We start from the raw sequence: 16,535 nt of genomic DNA, 5'->3' as shown, positions 1-16,535 counted from the left end.
GTTTCCGATTCTGTGTCTCCCTCTCTCTCTGCCCCTCCCCTGTTCATGCTCTGTCTCTGTCTGTCCCAAAAATAAATTAAAAACGTTGAAAAAAAAATTAAAAAAAAAAAAGAAAACAAAAACACTAATTCAAAAGGATACATACACCACTATTTTCATTGAAGCATTATTTACAATTTACGTATCTAATAATCTCTAGATATGAAATCAACCCAAGGGCCCACTGAGAGATGAATGGACAAAGGCAATATGGCACACAGCACACACACACACACACACACACACATACACACACACACACTGAAATACTACCCAGCTGTAAAAAAGAATGAAGTCTTGCCATTTGCAACATTACACCCTATAGGGTATAATGCTAAACGAAATAAGTCAGAGAAAGACAAATACCACATGACCTCACTCATATGTAGAATTTAAGAAACAAAGGCCTGTGTCATCCGCCATTTTGTGCAAAGCAAGGTGGCCTCCACGTTCCCAGAGCGTCCTCTCCGCTTCTGCCTCGACCGCCTCTTGATAACAGACATGTCTCGCCATGAGCTGTGGCGGTGGCGGGGGCGGCTTCCACTGGCGCGGAGGAGGCGGCGGCCGGGGCAGCCTCCACGACTTCCGCTCCCCGCCACCTGGCATGGGCCTCAATCAGAACCAGGGACCAATGGGGCCCAGCCCGGGCCAGGGTGGCCCCAAGACCCCAATCCCCCAATCCCTCAATCCCACCACCAGCAGCAGCAACAGCAGCAGCCACCGCCGCAACAACCGCCGCATCAGCAGCCGCCTCCACCGCCACATGACTCGTCCAAACCCGTCGTTCCTCAGGGACCCAGCCCAGCTCCCGGAGTGGGCAGCGCTCCACCGGCCTCCAGCTCGGCACCGCCCGCCATTCCCCCGACCTCTGGGGCCCCCACGGGGCCAGGCCCCACCCCGAACCCGCTGCCCGCTGTCACCTCGGCGCCCCTTGGGGAGCCACCGCCCGAGCTGTAGAGCAGCGGCGTCCCCACCACCCCACCCCAGGCCGGGGGTGCACCCCGCCTCCACCCGCAGGGGGCCTGGGCCCCGGTCCTAAGCAGGGCCCAGGACCCGGAGGCCGGAAAGGCGCAAAATGCCAGGCGAGCCAAAGCCCGGCAGCGGCCCGGGCCTAAGCACTCCTGGCGGCCACCCCAAGCCACCACACCGAGGTGGCAGGGAGCCCCGAGGAGGCCGGAGGCCGGAGGCCGGCAGCACCACCCACCCTACCACCAGCAGCACCACCAGGGGCCCCCACCCGGCGGGCGCGGTGGCAGCAGCGAGGAGAAGATCTCCAACTCGGAGGGGTTTAAAGCCAACTTGTCTCTCTTGAGGAGGCCTGGAGAGAAAACTTACACTCAACGTTGTTGGTTATTTGTTGGGAATCTACCTGCTGATATCACAGAGGATGAATTCAAAAGACTATTTGCTAAATATGGAGAACTAGGAGAAGTTTTTATTAACAAAGGCAAAGGATCTGGATTTATTAAACTTGAATCTAAAGCACTGGCTGAAATTGCCAAAGCTGAACTTGATGATACACTGATGAGAGGTAGACAGCTTCGGGTTCACTTTGCCATACATGCTGCCACCCTTTCTGTTGGAAACCTTTCACCTTATGTTTCCAATGAACTGTTGGAAGAAGCTTTTAGCCAGTTTGGTCCTATTGAAAGGGCTGTTGTAATTGTGGATGATCGTGGGAGGTCTACAGGGAAAGGCATTGTTGAGTTTGCTTTCAAACCAGCAGCAAAGAAAGCATTTGAAAGATGCAGTGAAGGTGTTTTCTTACTAACAACAACTCCTCATCCAGTCATTGTGGAACCACTTGAGCAATGAGATGATGAAGAAGGCCTTCCTGAAAAACTTGCACAGAAGAATCCAATGTATCAAAAGGAGAGAGAAACCCCTCCTCATTTTTCCCGGCATGGCACATTTGAGTATGAATATTCTCAGTGATGGAAATCCCTGGATGAAATGGAGAAACAACAAAGGTAGCGACTTGAAAAAAACATGAAAAATACAAAGGACAAATTGGAAAGTGAAATGGAAGATGCTTATCATGAACATCAGGCAAATCTTTTGTGTCAAAATCTGATGAGATGCCAGGAAGAATTAAGATGCATGGTAGAACTTCACAATCAAGAAATGTAGAAACGTAAAGAAATGCAGCTAAGGCAAGAAGAACAACGTAGAAGGGAAGAAGAGATGATGATTCATCAATGTGAAATGGAAGAACAAATGAAATGCCAAAGAGAAGAAAGTTATCGCCAGATGGGCTACATGGATCCAAGAGAAAGAGAAATGAGAATGGGTGGAGGAGGAGCAAAGAACATGGAGATCCCTATGGTTCAGGAGTCCAGAAATTTCCACCTCTAGGTGGTGGTGGTGGCATAGGTTATGAAGCTAATCCTGGAGTTCCACCAGCAACCATGAGTGGTTCCATGATGGGAAACGACATGGTAAGAATGATGTTGGCTGATATTGGAGTACTCATTCACTTCAAGTGGATAAGCTATTAATCTCAAGGCAATATCCCACAACATGAGCCAAGAAGGAAAGCCACAACTTGTTAGACTCAGGAAGAGTCTGGGATCAGGTGAACTGTGTCCAGAAAACCAGTGAGTAAGAGGGCAGAGGAATGAGCAACCTAATTGTTGTTAATAAAGACATTTTAAAATCAGAAAAAAAGAATTTCAGAAACAAAACAAATGACCAAAGAGAGAAAGAGACATTCAAAAATGCTCAAACTCTTAAATACACAGTACAAACTGTGCTGACAGATACTTAACATAATCTCTTCATTTTATTTTATTTTTTCAATTCTTAAATTTTATTTATTTTTTTTTTTTTTAAATTTAAATCCAAGTTAGTTAACAGATAGTGTAATAATGGTTTCAAGAGTAGAATTTAATGGTTCATCACTTACATAAAACACCCAGTGCTCCATTCCAACAAGTGCCCTCCTTAGTGCCCATCACCCATTTAGCCCATCCCCAACCCAAAACCCCTCCAGCAAACCTCAGTTTCCTCTCTGCATTTGAGTCTTTTATGGTTTGCCTCTCTGATTTTATCTTATTTTTCCTTTCCTCCCCATGTTCATCTGTTGTGTTTCTCAAATTCCCTGTGAGTGAAATCATATGATATCATGATAATAGTTTTAAACTGAAAGCAGTTGTTAGTATTTTTTAAATCATCATTGTGTTTTGATCTTCTAAAACTGATCCATTATTTTATTATTATATTCTTATACATTTGGTAATGGTCTGGATTTATTGTTGTTTTTAAATAATACTACACTTAACAATACTAGTCACATGAAGTCCTGCAAAGATACTTAATGAGTTGATAGTAAAAATATCTAAGATTGTCACTATATTATGAGAAAATGTCAAACACACAAAATAGTCTCTTTCGAAAACAAGAAGTGTATTTTAAATACAGATAATTTGTCTTCATTTAAAGCCAAGAAAGTAAAATAATAATAAATTCTGATTTTGACATACTTGAAATATTGTATCATAAAGCGATGTCTTTTTTTGTTGTGTTTTAATACACCTACTACTTACTTTTTCAATATACCTTCACGTTATAGGAAAAATTAACCATTAAAAATTAATAAAAGTAGGTGTATAAGTTTACACTTTTACCCTTAGGCCTGTGGATTCCGTATGTCTCTAACAGGTACATCCCATGTCCCCCAGCTCATTGGACTGGAAGGTCCTTATATCCTGTATATTCTTTTCATCATCATCCATGTGTTTATCTCTCTCTGAACTGTGCAGGGATTTCTTCCCATGAAACAACCCTGAGTCTGTAAACAACCCCAGAGCGTTATTTTGACCCACCAAGTCCTTTAAAGAACAGGTCCTGCTGTAAAGTAAGTAGTGTTAAAGCAGAGAATAATCCACATATCCACATGGGAATGGTCCAAAAACAAAACGAAACAAAACAAAACAAAACAAAACAAAACAAAACAAAAAACAAGGCTCTGTGCCTCTGGGACAAGCTGCAGCACAGCCCCTTGCTGAACCCTTGTGGCACCAAAAGGGAGTGTTTTCCTCACACTGACACCACCTATCCAGTCCTGAAGCCATGAACCTTGTTGGAAGTTCCTAAGGAAATTATCTCACCAAGGACATGCTGATGTACTCTAAAGGAACACACTCACGTGTTGCAAGATACTCAGGAAGGGTGACTTCTCGCTCCCCCTGCTGCCTATTGGGTGCAGTGCAGGATGCTGAGGACCCACTTTGGGACGGCCACGCATGCTCTTTCTGCTGTCCAGGGCAGTGCAGGATGTTCTGGGATCACAAGGCAATGTGTACCTCCTCCCAGTGGGGATGCTAAATCATTTAAAAGCTCAATGTCCCAGTCTTTTTTGCTGATTGCACCATGAGTGATGCATTGCTCTAGCCATGCTCTAGTCATGCTCTAGCCACACTCTTGCCTGGAACATGCCTCATTGCTTGAAGCCACGACCTGGAGAGAAAGCGAGTCATCAGGCTTTTGAGTCATCTCAAAAAAATTGCCTCTGTGCCATGACATAATGGCAGTAATAATTTCAGCTCTCTGCAAAGAGCCAGCCATTTCCACCATCAGATTCTCCACTGGATTTTTAACCTATTAGACACAAAGAATTGCAGCTCTCCTTGGGAGCAAGGTCTTCCTTGATGAACACAATATGTAGACTTGATCATAATCACAAATAACTGAAGCAGAAGAAAGTGGAAAATCTTCGGCTTGTCCTAATTTTGAAATTGTGGTCTAGAGATACTTCCAAAAACTCAGTAGTTATCTACACAGTGGAACACAGTTGGTATACTTTGGAGCTTGTCAAGGAAGGAATAAAACTGTTTTTTTTTTTCTCATTTAGCAATTCCTCTGAAAAACTAATGAATAAGGTGGAATATTATGCTCATGACCCTTTCTATTATGTTTTTATGCACAAGAAAGTAATCTGCACTCATAGTATGTGAAATATATCTGAAAATGTAATAATGGTAAGATATTTAAAATGACACATCTTGGATAACCAAAAAATGATTAAGAGAGAACAGGATCGATGCTTCTTTTTTTTAACTTTTTTTTTTTTTTTTTTACTTTTGAGAGAGACAAAGACAGAGTGGGAGTGGGGAAGGGGCATAGAGAGAGGAAGACACAGAATCTGAAGCAGGCTCCAGACTCCAAGCTATCAGCACAGAGCCAGATGCGGGGCTTGAACCGCAAGATCATGACCTGAGCTGAAATCAGACACTTAACCAACGGAGCCACCCAGGTGCCCCTGGGATCTATGCTTCTTAAATAAAGAACCTTATGAGTTATATTTTAAATTCATCCTTTCAAAATTCTGAGTGTTAAAACTCCTTGGGACTTTCTTGTAAGCTCAGAACAGCATCTGTTTTTCCCTCAGATTGTAAGCAAGTCAATATTTAAATTGGTAATTCTGTGTCCATGCATGTCCACAAATCAGCCTGGTGGCATTCCCATGATAGAATTCCCTACATCCGCCCCTCTCATGCCTCTTCTTTCCAAGAAGAAAGGTTCCCACCCTCCCCCCATCCCGCCCACGAACTAACCAAAGCATTCAACAATGGCAAAGAATACAGCCATTCATGGGCTTGGGCCTAGCTACCCTAGCTACAAATCAGTAACAATAAAACTGTTTGTGCACACTTGTGACTGTCTGAGACCATGGACTTCAGAACCACATGGACCCAGAAGTCGTCTTGGCCAGCAAAGGAGAATGTGGGGGTTCTCACTGGCCATTTATATGGACCTTGATCTTGGCAAATAAGAAACCACCACAGATCCAAGTCCCAGCCAAGGAGTGGGAGTGATGCAGGGAATTTTTGCCTTAAAAAGAATTGTATAAGGAAGTGTAGGAATGCTGAAAATCTTATTCATGATTGTTTATGGAAGGAGGCCCAGCTAGAGCTTTAAAACATGCATCACACTCTTTCCCCTGGATATAAGACAAGCAGAAAAAGGAATTTAAAGTACATGGATGAAGATCTTAGGTAGAGGGTGATCATGGAACCCCTATAGGGATACAGGATAGAAAGTTCTTACTGCACTTAGGCCATTCACAAATTATCTTTTCTCTTCATGCTTTACACATGCACAGTTTGATCTCTTTACGTTTTTTCCCTACTTAGTGCTGATGCAATTTCAGACATTGAACTAGAGAACTTAAAGGTTTTTTTTTTTTAATTTTTTTTTCAACGTTTATTTATTTTTGGGACAGAGAGAGACAGAGCATGAACGGGGGAGGGGCAGAGAGAGAGGGAGACACAGAATCGGAAACAGGCTCCAGGCTCTGAGCCATCAGCCCAGAGCCTGACGCGGGGCTCGAACTCACTGACCGCGAGATCGTGACCTGGCTGAAGTCGGACGCTTAACTGACTGCGCCACCCAGGCGCCCCGTGAACTTAAAGTTTTTAATACTTTATTGCAATAAACCTCAACAAGAGAAGCTAAAAAATGTTTCCTTTCCTCCAAAGTGTGAAAACCACTGTCCTGGGGCAGGAAGTGGTCCTGGCAAGTGTTAGACTCCCAATTTCAGTGATGGTTGCTATGTCTGTGAAATTAGCTTCAACTTCTACATCCTAGTAGATTTGAGGACTCTTCTGCTTCTTACAAGAGAGCCACACTGAAGTGAACATATCCTGTGAGGAAGGGGAATTTGGGGCCCCTTCACTAGGAAGAGTGTGGCATGGACATTCTCCTTTCTCTCACATACAATAAGCTTGTAACTCCAAGATTTCTTTATTCAAGAGGAAATGTGAGCATCTCGTCATCATTTAAATTAGCATAGGAAGTAAAAGAACCAAATAACTCCTAGGCTGTAAAAGAAACATGACTTTAATGTAATATTTTTTTTTAAAGGTGATTTTTTTAACAATTTTTTTTCAATGTTTATTTATTTTTGGGACAGAGAGAGACAGAGCATGAACGGGGGAGGGGCAGAGAGAGAGGGAGACACAGAATCGGAAACAGGCTCCAGGCTCTGAGCCATCAGCCCAGAGCCTGACGCGGGGCTCGAACTCCCGGACCGCGAGATCGTGACCTGGCTGAAGTCGGACGCTTAACCGACTGCGCCACCCAGGCACCCCTAATGTAATATTTAAACTAAACTAGCACTTACTAAATATCACCCCTTCAAATAGGTAAATAGGCCTCAGAGAACTGAAGTCAGGGAGATGGATGGGATCATTTCTTCTTCCCCTGGCCTTCAAGAGACCCCAAGAAGAAGCTCCCAGTGTTCTCCTTCACCTCAGAGCAGGGGTACTGGTGCCCCCAAGCATCTCAGCTGTGTCTCCACAGCCGAGGAAGAGGTTACACTGCCAGCTTGGACACTCACTCACACCTGAACTTGATGATGGCCATTTCTTCTCGGCCTTGACAGATCTGCTGTCTCACTAAGATCAGGGCTCCAGCTGACAGGACAGGATGTAGCTATAAGACATCCTGACTATAAGACAGAGTAACACCTATGAGCCTATCAGGAATCACACTTAAGGAGTCCTTTCCAGTGTCTGACCAGCAGCTAAAGTCCAGGTACTCCAAAGGTCACAATGCACCAAGGTCTAGGGCTGACCCAGGGAGCTATGGACACAGATTGTCTGGACTGGCCACCAGGGAGAGTCCAAGCTGCTCTCCACCATCTCCTGCTTGAGCTCATCTCACCTCTCATTCTCACTGAGTCTCTCTGTGTCTTGGAACCAGGCCCCAAATTCCTCCTTAGGGTTGAGGTTGTAATTATTTGCAGCCATCTGAAGCAGCAGGATCTCCCTCATTGCTTTGTATTCCTGGAGCCAGAAGAGAGAAAGACAGGATACAGACAGGACCTCATGGGGGATGCTATAAAGTCTTGTGGGGTGTGAAGAATGGGACAGTGGATAGGTCCTGGGTCTTTGCATACATGGGAACCCTCATTTCCTCAATTCCATCCAGGCCATATCTATTCTCAGAGATAGGTGTAAATAGCGCCTCCTCAAGGAAGTTTGCCTTGATCCCACCCCTTCCCCCTTAACCCCAAATTTCAGTTGGATGGGTCTCTTCTGAATACACATAAAATATGGGATGGAGTCAGGGAGTAATCTGTTTGGGGTGGGGCCATGTCTCTGATTTCCACTCCCCAAACTCTCCCACAGGAAGTATCACAGCTGTTCACCTCATTCCTTTTCTTGAGGTTGATCTTTCCTCCCTGGAAAGCAGACAATCAAAACCCATCAGAAAGAGCCCAGTAGCCATTCTGAGCCTCCTATGCCAAATACTTCTCATGTTGCACTACCACCAGGTCCCACAATGGGGCCAGGCACACACAGAAAACAGAACAAGGACTTAGGCCAGGTGCTGGGTCCAAAGAAGGGGGGACATGGGGACAGAGGCTCAGGGACCTTATAACCCAGCCCTTTCTGATGGTATACAAAGAGGCTGAGGCCTCAGGCAAGAAAAGACTGCTCATTCACTTAGGTGCTTTCTGACATGGATGGGCCAGATTTCAGTCTCCCCCAAGGTGCCTCATATGAGGAAGAGACTGACCCCAGCTCTGTCAAAAGCTTGTGCACTTTGCAGTCAGGCAGGTCTGCTGATTTATCAGCCTGGGGAACCCAAACCAATGTCTTATGCAGAGTCTCCCTTCACATCACTTAAGATGGGCATGATTTACCAGCTCACAGGAGTGGCTGTGAGGCTCTCAGGAGAGGAGCTTTGCCAAATTCTGAGCTTAATGGTTCCCTGCTTAGTCCCCAGGCTCACCCACCTCCAGATAATCCTCCATTGTCAGGGGCAGCATCACCAGGCTGATGAGGGATATTCGAAGGAAGGGGACAACACCCTGTGCCATTGTGGTAAGGGTGGGATGAGCCCCTGCCCTCAGGAAACCCCACAAACTTCCAAAGAAAAATCCTTACCCTCAGCCTCTTCACCTACCCCAGGGTTCCCACATGGACCAGACTATGTCCCTTAGCAGCTTCCCCCCAACTCCCTTTCCCTCACCCTCCAATAACACCAGACTCCTAGTCACAGGATATGTGGTCCTAGGTCCCTCCTTACCCCCAAATCCATCCTGCACCCAGCTTTACAGACCATCTTCCGGTTACTTCTAAAAGAGGATTTCAGGCACTGTGACAAAAGGAGTCAGAACTAAAGTGAGAAGCTGCTCCTCTCTTGATTTGCAGTCCTCCTGCTGGGAGGGGGAGCCCCTCCTCTCACCCTGAAGCCCCTGCCCCATGCTCCATGAGCACACTTACTTCCTGCTGCTGATTCCTCTCTTGGGCTTTCTGGGTGTTTATCTCTTGGGTGACAAGCCTGGAGGGTGCCTCCTGCCAGGGTTGAGGACAAGGTTAGTGAGGCCACACTTCCCCCTCACCCAAATTCTCCTCAGTACTGCTGTATTTGGCCACTTGACATGTGACCTGAGTCATCCGGTGCCAATGCTACTTTAACATCCCAGTGTGCCCTGATTCTAGATCAATCCCAGAACACTCATTCTGTGTGTGAAGTAGGGCCTGTGGATGGGCCTCCCTGAACCTGCTTCTTCATCTGAAAAGTGTGAGAATTCCACCTACCTCACAAGGCCTACTGAGGACCCAATGCCATATTTTTTATCATCACTGGTCTTGCTCTTACACATCAGATGGAGCAGGACAGAAAGATCCATACATTCCTTTCCTCCCTTGAACCTCATCACCACTTGGTGAGGCCTGCACCACAGAATTGGCATCCCTCCATTTCCCAAATGAGGAAACAGAAGTCTAAATAGGGGAAATAAATTTTTCAGGGGTTCACAGATGAAAGGCCACTCTCTCCTTTTAGTCAGAGACCCTGTCTCAGCTGCTCTTCCCCAGTCTAAGACCACCACTGACCAGAAATCCTTTCTTCTGGGCTTTTGAAGTATGTCCAGGCCCCTGACTGGGCCAAGCCATTGATGGAGAAGAATAGGGTGTCTTGAAAGTCTGATTAAGCAGTAGCTGCCTGCCTTATCCCATTTGGAGTCTCTGTACCCAGATCAAAGCCAAAGTTTGATCCTCTCCAAGCAACAAGTCCTCAGGACATTCCTCGGCTGAGCAGTCTTCATTCACTCAGGAAGGAAACCCTTAAAGTGCTAACCTCTAATTGACAGAGAAGAGGATGACAAGACACTTTACTACCTTATTTACATGAAACTTCTCATACCCATTCAGGAAGGATCCACTGTGAATCCATCATTTCCCCAGACATTTCTCATTAGCCACTGAGGCATATGTCAGTGTCAACTAAGCACTTAGGTGAGAATCCTATGATTGAATAGCAGTGATTGCTGTAGGGGTTTAGTGTGGAGTCAGAGAATGCATACATATCTGTCTCTGTCCAGCCATTTGAACACAAGCCTGGAAAGGCTTTTTTTCCACCGGATCCATGGGAATCCCCTTAGAGACGCCCTCTCCTTGGAGATGTGCAAACAGAAGAAAAAGCAGAGTCCAGCCTTCCTGAGAGCAGACTGGGCTGGTTTAGGAAAGAAAGGAATCCCTAGCTGTCTCATCCACTCAAGAGCCTAGAGGAAGAATAGTGCCAGCAGGATAGACCTCATGGAAGCAAGAGACTAGCTAATGTTGCCAGCTAGACAGTCCTGCCAACACCATTATATCCTATGACCAGGGACTCCCGAACCTCAAACTGTCCCCCATTTGTCCATAGACCACACAGGTCCCTCCTCCTGTAAAAAATCTATAATTAAACAACAACAAAAACAAACATTAAATGAGAAACTAACGAAACCACATCGCACCCATTCCCCTTTCCCTCTCAGTCCTCCCTCTGTTTCCAGACTCCCAACTTCCACTCTACCTTGGTCATCGTTTCCCTGCTCAGTGACTTGTCTTGACTACACAGCTCCTTAAATTTTTCGTAGCTCTCCCTGAGAGGAGAAAAAAGAAAAATTTAGGAATAGCATGGAGGATATGAGTGCCAATCCCTTTTATTTAAGAACCAAAAGCTTCAGCTGAATGAGTGTTTTCACTAGGTTCCTCTGAGCACTAAGGTGTGTGTGGTTGGGGAGGGGAGCTTTCATGGTGGTCACCTGGGGCCTCAATTTCCATTTCTATTGAGCTTCTCTGTGTTGCCTAGTTTTTGGTTTTAATGGGCTTATAGTTCTGCTGCTACAAACACTGGAAAATCTCCAACTTAAATCAACCCAGTATCTGACCTGTAAGAGAACTGATTCCTGAAGCAGAACTGGTGGACTGAGGACCCAGAGAGTCTAAAGACCCCACATATCAGCCCAGTCTCTGCCCCCAGGGTTTGCTGCCTCCCAGGAGTTCCCAGCTGACTGAGGGAACAATGGTAGAAATAGGAGGTCCCTAATCCATCCTGGTCCTCTTGTGGAGAGAGGTAGATACCTGGAAACCTTCCCCCATGTGTTCTTCGGACTGCAAATCAAGGTGCTCTGCAGAGCAGAGAGGATGGCATGCAATGAGTAGTTCCTCAGAATTTGGCACTCCTGGAGAGGAAAGAGGATATGCTGTGAGGTGGGGAGCTGGAGCCCTATTTCCTCTAGCTTTAGTCGCCTCAGTTTAAATCTCCCCTCCTGGATGAGACAGATGCTTGGGTAGTCCTGGAAATGCATATTTAGGGCCAAAAGAGTAACACTCATAGGGAGGACGATTTTGTTCCATTCAAGGAAGAAACCAGGTAGGAAGTCCACCACTGGGACATAGGAGTCAAATCCGGTGTGCTTCTGGCAGGAAAGGCCTAGGGACTGTGGAGGGGCTCAGACCATGGCAATGAAAAAGTGAAGAGGCAATTCCCAAGATTCCAGAGTAGGACTCCACTGGAACTCCCCCAGCATACCTGGGCCACCTGGATCCAATGCTCTACTACCCTGGCCCTGTCCTGGGCAGTCAAGCGTGGGTCCCTGAGGCAGGTGGTGATGACACAGTTGGTCACACTTTTGAATGGGTGATGGTGTCACAGACCATGGTTGCCAGATGCTCATTGCCAGGTTTATCCCTCTCAGACCAAGTGGAGCCCAGGCAATGACTGGGCACCACCTTCTTGAACAGCTCTTGGGGAGCAAGGAGAGTGTCATTGGGCACTGCCACATCCTAGATCAGTGCCCGCAGTCCCAGGAAGTATTCACTGGTCAAACCTGGAGCTCAGACCTATTGGGAGTTCCTAGGTTTTGTTCTCTGCTCGCTGAGGGCATACAGCATGGAATGACTCATGACCCAGTACTGATGGTGAAAAAGGGTTCTTTTGCATCCAGCCCCTCCTCACTAACTCTGAGATTCCAGAAAGTAGCTCAAGTTTGTTCTTCCCAAGGGGACATCTTCCAGCCATCCTGATCACCCTCTGCTCTTTCTATTGAGATGCACATCCTTCTGTGACAGCTACAACCATGGCCTTCTTTGTCTTGCTTGTAATTTAGTACACACCAGGTGCCTAATAAGTGCTGAGGCTGCTGAGTTTCCTGGGCATGTGGGTGGCAACCCATGGACCTGGATGCACACAGGGAGTGTTCCTTCCTCACCAATTGGGCTAGGCCTTACCCAACTTTCTATCTGTTCTACCACATTTAATCTGCACAGCCAATTTTTGCAGCAAGGTGCTATTAGTGTCCCTCTCTACTGACCAAGGTGGACAGTAAAGGCTCAGACGTTTAAAAAGTTACACAAATCAGACAAATGGCAAGCGGTGGAGCTGGGACTTGGACCCAGATAATGAGTCCAGATCAGGAAAAGGCAGGTCTGAGGCAGCTGATGACAGAGGGAAGTCCTTCCTTGACAAAAAGAACCCAGCTTCTCACCACATCTATTACTGTTAATTGCTTGGCCACCAGCTGGGGAGGGAAGACCATGAGGTCAGACTTTTCCTCAACTGGACTGTTCTTACTTGTTACATGCCAGGAGCAGGAGGCCTCTGAAGCTGGAGGTGGCTCTGTATTTATTTTCATAGGTGGAGATGAAATTCTGAATATAGCTGAAGGTCCAGCTGACTCCAGTTCAGGACTTGGCACCTAGAGCTGATGTTTGCTCTTGCTCCAGCACTAGAGCTGTTGATGGTGTTGATGGTGGCTCCATCACTAAATGTGGTAGTAAAAATAAATCTGGAACAATCTCTAAATCCAGGGTTGGCTCTTGTTCTGACTTTGCAGCAGGCTGGGGAACTAGAGTTGGCAGTGGAGAGGATAAAGAGAAAAGTTCAACAATATAATAGACTTTCCATGTGTCTTTCCCAAAACAGGAAGGATCCCACTGTCTTTAAGGGAGTACCTAGCACATGAACCCTACCATAGAATTTTTTCCCAGACTGAAGTCCCTCTTACCCTCTTGCTCTGCCTCAAAAGGCACTAGATATTCCAAATGGACCATGAAAAGTGGGTCATGGCACTTCAGGTCTAAGCCAAATTGGCCTATATGTATGCCATCTTTAAGTTTAACCATAGCAGGGTCTGCCAGTCATCTGTAAGTATTTATCTGGCCAGGTGCCTGAGATGGGAAAAAGGCCACTGGAGGAAGCATGTGTGGAACAGAGTCAGAGGCCTAGCCTTTTGCTCAACACCATGCTTCCACAACCTGCTTCTTTGGGGCTGAGGTCAGACTCCCAACCACTCTGTGGCTCTTTTTAGCAATGGAAGTCATGGTCAAAAAGCAAATCTAAAAGAGATCCTGTGTGCACCTCATCTTCCCACTGACACTTGTCTCCCAAAGAGTCTGAGCATACTCCTATGCACATGAGCATCAGACTGAGGTTTATGACATATTTGTGGGCAGGCTGTTCACCAAATCTACTATTCTGGACCCCAGCTGTAATGGTCAAGAGAGGTAGGTATGGACAGGCAGGGAGTGTAAGATGGAACTGTGGAAACAATGAGTCCTTCATGGGCTGATTCAGCCCAGCCTCCCCTCTGATCCCAGGGGGCTTGAGGCCCCATACAGAGTTCCCTAACTCATTTTCTCATGCAGTGGAAGCCCTGAGATGCCAGCCCTCCATGGGAATCAAACATGTGTGAGATCAGGGTACTACCAGTCCCTCCCCAGGGGCTCCCTTACAATCCCATTTTGTTGTGTGCAGACAGTAGATCCTCTTTCTAAGCCCAAAGACTATTCACAGTTTTAGTTGTTCTTGTGTTCCTTCATCAAAGTCTGAATATGGGAAGACGCATCTGTGTCTACAGAAGGTCAGGAGAGAGTCAACAGCTAATGTACTGAGAACATGACTGATTATAATATCTAGTATGACACTCTGATTCTCAGAATAGAATTGAGGTCCAAGGATTGAGTCTGCTTCATTGAGTTATCTTAGTGTCTACAAAAATGCCTGCATTTAGTAGGTGTTTAATATATACTATTTAATGGATGGAGCCCAACCAGAACCTTCCCAGATATATGAGTGTGACTGGGGCTCCTCTGCCTGCCCCCAGAGAGGTCCAATCTGGCTACACCAAAGGCAAATACCAGGAATAGTTAGAATCTCAAAACTTCTTTGCAATTGGGAAACCAGTTTGTTTTCCATGTTCCTTTCCAAACTTACAGAGGCCACAGGCCAGGGAGGGACAAGGCAGTGAGCTCCTTCACTGGGGACAGAGAAATAACAGACATGAAGATACCCAGCATGTCTAGCAGCCCTTTGTGCAGCGTAGGGTACTAGGTAATCACCTGCCATGAGTTTATCCCATGATGTCCTACAATGATATTTATTCTTTTACCAACCTACTTTTCAGGAGAGCAAAGTGAAGTTCAGAGAAATACATTGACATTCCACAGACACATGATTCTATGGGGGGGGGGGCAGGCACTCACCTACTAAATAGATGGTTCAGGATCTTTTGGAAGCTGGTGAAGACCTCATAGGGGTTGAGGAATGTGGTGATGTAAGTGATGTTTCTACTTGGGCGTGCTGGTACCAGAGACATGCCTTCCATGAGTGTTTACATTGTGCAGGCCTCATCCAGGCACAATGTGGACTCTTTTTCACACTGGTGGACAAGAGGAAAATATAATCAGCAGCACCACCATGAGACACCAGGAAGATCAAGGACTGGAGCTCAGACCAGAAACTCCCATCACCTCATGGACTTGTGCAAGACGCGGGACCTGAGTGCCCACACCATAAACTGTTCTAAGCTTTAAAAGTACATCTTGATTTGAGGGGAATGATAAATAATTGATATCTTCAAGGCATTTTGTTAGGCGAAAACAGTAAAACCTCTATGTGTTAATATCCTGTTGTAAGAGAATTATCCCAGTGAGTCTTCAACAATATTGAAGGAGGATTAGGGATTTCCTGTGGTTTCTCAAGATTATGCACACCAGAACTGAGAAGCATCTAAAGAATAGGCTGCATGACATTCCCAATAAATAATCTGAGGCTTGGTCAGCTCCTGACAGGGATGGGAAGGATATGGAATAATCATATTCCTGGAAAGGCCTCAGGAGTTGCCAGATTTGAGTCAAGGATCTGGGCCCACCCCAGTTATCCTGGGGTCCTGGCTGTGGTGACCTCCTCTGTGCTTATACTTAAAAAAGACCAATTTTGGCCTTTGTTGCTGGCCTGATGCATCTGTCCCTTGTCTAGGGAGATGGAGTAGTTGAACCCATTTCCCAGCTCCTAAACAACTTCCTGAGTGGAGATCTGTAGAGACAGAGCCCATTGCCAGGCCAGTAGGCGTTAGAGGACTTTCACCCATACTGCGGTTGTATATTATGGCACACCTAGCAAATCAATACAGACTATTAGGACGCTGAAGATGTAACCTGTAGAATTGCTAAAGTGGCAATAAAATCGACACTTTTCAAGGTCCAAGAACATGGAAAATCTAAATCAGTGACAAATTATTTTCTTTATTATTATGAGATATTATGAAGATGCATAAGGCCAAAGTTTCTGACCTGGTGGGCCTATAATGATTTTACATGTTCTGTCACATAAATTGCAAAGAAATATACATACCACATTAATCCACCCCTACCCTATCTTGTAGAAACCACCATACCAAGAGTGGTAATTTATAAGACTTGGAAAAAGTCTGCAAGGACATTTGAGCTGATTGATACACTGCATATCTGGACAGGTAGTTAAAACAATCAAAGCAATAATAAAATGCAAAAACAATATACATTTTTTAACTATTCTAACATGTATGTGAAGAGTGCATTTCTACTCTACCATGTGGCTGGTGGTTTACATGGGGAAGTTCAGATTGATTTGGGAATAGGCCTGTGGAGTGCTCATGTCAGAAAGCCCTGGGAGGGCCCCAGGGGAGTGCCCAGATTTGATTCTGGGTCTGGTCCCACCCCAGTCATCCCAGGGTCCTAGTTATGGAGGTCCCTCTACTCTTGTTCTCACCTCAGGTCAGTATTGGACAGTAATGGTGGCTTGATGTACCTGCCCCTTGTCTGGGAGGGTGGAGATGTTGAATCCATCAGCCAGATCCTCGATGATCTCTCTGAGTTCTGCAAAGACTGTGCCTGGTAGCTTGGCCAGAAGAAATAAGGGGCATGTCTGGACACTGCCACTGGGAGATACTTTCAAGA

The 16,535-nt window shown here is 45.9% G+C and overlaps 1 pseudogene; it reads left to right on the top strand.

Moving 5' to 3' along the window:
* The first annotated feature begins 550 nt into the window (after window positions 1-550).
* Window positions 551-16,535, top strand: part of LOC121042573 (splicing factor, proline- and glutamine-rich-like) — a 40,682-nt pseudogene continuing 24,697 nt past the window's right edge.

This window comes from Herpailurus yagouaroundi, unplaced genomic scaffold, assembly GCF_014898765.1.
Source record: "Herpailurus yagouaroundi ecotype Mexico unplaced genomic scaffold, PumYag 185, whole genome shotgun sequence".
Lineage (NCBI taxonomy): Eukaryota > Metazoa > Chordata > Mammalia > Carnivora > Felidae > Herpailurus > Herpailurus yagouaroundi.
This window is presented reverse-complemented; position numbering and strand designations above follow the sequence as displayed.